This window comes from Eurytemora carolleeae, unplaced genomic scaffold (assembly GCF_000591075.1).
Source record: "Eurytemora carolleeae unplaced genomic scaffold, Eaff_2.0 scaffold530, whole genome shotgun sequence".
In the NCBI taxonomy this organism is placed as follows: domain Eukaryota; kingdom Metazoa; phylum Arthropoda; class Copepoda; order Calanoida; family Temoridae; genus Eurytemora; species Eurytemora carolleeae.
Genome location: NW_019397460.1, coordinates 116,316 through 118,960, shown reverse-complemented (window position 1 = coordinate 118,960; position 2,645 = coordinate 116,316). Strand labels below are relative to the sequence as shown.

At 36.3% G+C, this 2,645-nt stretch overlaps 1 protein-coding gene across 1 annotated transcript in view; it reads right to left on the bottom strand.

The window, feature by feature from the left end:
- LOC111714416 (uncharacterized) overlaps positions 1-2,645 on the bottom strand; it is a 32,673-nt gene that overhangs the window by 14,782 nt on the left and 15,246 nt on the right. The window lies entirely within an intron of this gene.

The window sequence follows — 2,645 nt, the reverse complement described above, 5'->3', positions numbered from 1 at the left end:
ACTTGTCCCTCTATACACCGTCTACATAAATTTATGGACTAAAATTTCGAATTTTACTTGTTAAGTGAAAATTGGAACCAGCTGTAGAAATTCCTTTAGTTTAGGGTTAACCTGACACATATAAAACGGGGGGCCGGGGGGGGGAAGGAGGGGGAAATATATGCAAAAAAGGGGGAAATGTTGATTGGATAAGAGCTTTCAAGCGTTAGTGTATACAATAAATATTGTCAAAGTTAAATGAACTGAAGATTTTTGTAAAATTCTGTTTAAACTGATAATATGAAAGGTGGGGGAATGGGGTTCACAGAAAAAATACATGAATAGAACGGAAGCTCTTGAAAATAAATTCGAGGGATGAAGGATATGAAAGTATGTTATAGGCTCCCCCCCCCCCATCCTAAACTCATTTCTAAAAAAAATCAGTCATTAATTCATATATATAATCTACTCTAGCTAAAACTCCAGTAGCATTCAATCATATATCAATAAATTGTAAAAAAAAATCATTGTTCAACAATTATTATGATTTATATCAACCCCTGTGAAACGAAACGAAATGTATTATGATTGATTCTTTGTTAGGCTTGATTTGAAAATAACAGTGTTAAAAAGATCCAAGCGTGATAAGAATGCAGAAAATCATCTGCAAGAAACCATGGTCTAAGTCTAATAGTCAGGTTCCGAGTTCTCATAAAACCATGCTAGCATATAGTTCTCATAAAACCAATTCATCTTGTCAAGCTAGCATAAAATTCGCATAAAATCAATCTATCTCGTCAAGCATAACATCAAGTCCTCATAAATCAACCAATCTAGCTCGTCAAGCTAGCATGAAACCAATCGATCTCGTCAAGCTAGCATTAAGTTCTCATAAAACCAAACATCAAGTTCTCATAAAATCAATCGTCAAGCTAGCATTACATTCATCTAAAAAACCCACGTTTTCTTAATTCCATCTGACAAATGATTCTATAACATCCTAGTTTCCGATTGTTAAAATACAATGTTCTTAGTATAAAACAATCTTTTGTGTTAATAATCTTAGAAATAGCTGAAGTAATGAATCAAAAGCTCGTTTTCTATACAAAGACAAACAAAAACTCAAATGAAAACGTTGATTNACACATTTGAAAAGTATAAACAAGAAAATAAAATTTCTATAGAATTCATATTAAACATTGATGTGGAATAATGGGGGATAAAGCGGAAACATGTTTGCTTGAGGGCAAATATGCTTCCAAGAAAGGTGGACTCTAGGGGTAACTCGAGATATGTGCAGGAAACGGGAAACAAAATGACAAACGAAAAAAAACAAAATTTGGATGGAAACATCCTCATACATTGACGGGGGGATGGTGGTACACATTAAACGAAGAACATGAGGCAGAATACAAGATGTTCCACGCCACATGAGGATGGAGAGAAGCCTAAAATGTCGCCTTTGATATTTGAAATCTGTCTTATCTGGAGATTTCGGGAGTACGACTTGAAACTTTTCATGTTTTTTGAGAAGCCTCCATTGAAAATGCCTACATTTTATGAATTTTAGCAAGAGTCTAGCTGTATTAACTAATAGTATTAGGTTCATGAAATCATTTATAAGTCAAAACCGAAATCTTTTTAAGGCATCTCTCAGTTGTGATATTAAGTGGACATCTTATATACAAACTATTTCTGATTTAAAAAAGTCATACAACTTAAACCCACAGATTAAACCTTAAATACTGAACAAGACACACCAAGAAACAAAGATGAATTACCATTAAAAATAAAAATGAGTAAGGAGATAAGGAGATAAGGATTAACTGTAAATTGATGAAAAGAGTTGATTTTTAACCCTATATGACCATGGAAGGGAGTGGGATGGGGGGGGGGGGTTTAAAGGTATATGACTAATGGGGACGGGGTGAAAATATTGAAAAGCAAACTCAAAGGTTAAATTAATGTAGGATGGTATAGAGGTATAAAAACAGGAAGCAGGGGGAGGGAGGCGTTGGGGGGGAGGTATTGTTTTGAAAACGTTTATTATTAAAAACATCCCTCATCTATTCAGGGCTAAAAAGCATATTGCACTTCAAGTATACTCCAAAATATTTGTGAAAACCAATTTTTAAATTTAAATCAACAAAACATCAGATGTTTAAATGATACAGAATGAAGTATATATGGCTGGTGCATGGGTGGAGGGGGGTTGAAAAAGATGGGGCTAGGAGCCTTGAAGCTGGAATGTTTCATTGAAATAAATAGGGACTAAAAAGTTGTTGTTCACTATAAAAAGTGTTGACATGAAGCAGTTCTTGTGCTCTGATAATTCACATCTGGTTCAGTGGAAGATACACACATAGGAGAGTTAACCCCCCCTCTCCAACATGAGAGTTACCCCCCTCTCTCCAACATAGGCGAGTTAACCTACCCCCCTCTCTAACATATAAGGGTAACCCCCCCACTCCAACATATAAGGGTAACCCCCCCACTCCATCATTTAGGGTAACCCCAGTGTCCAACATATAAGGGTAACCCCCCCACTCAAACTAATAAGGGTAACCCCCCTCCCACCTTATAAGGGTAACCCCCCTCTCCAACATATAAGGGTTACCCCCACCCCTCTCCAACATATAAGGGTTACCCCCACTCCTCTTTCCATC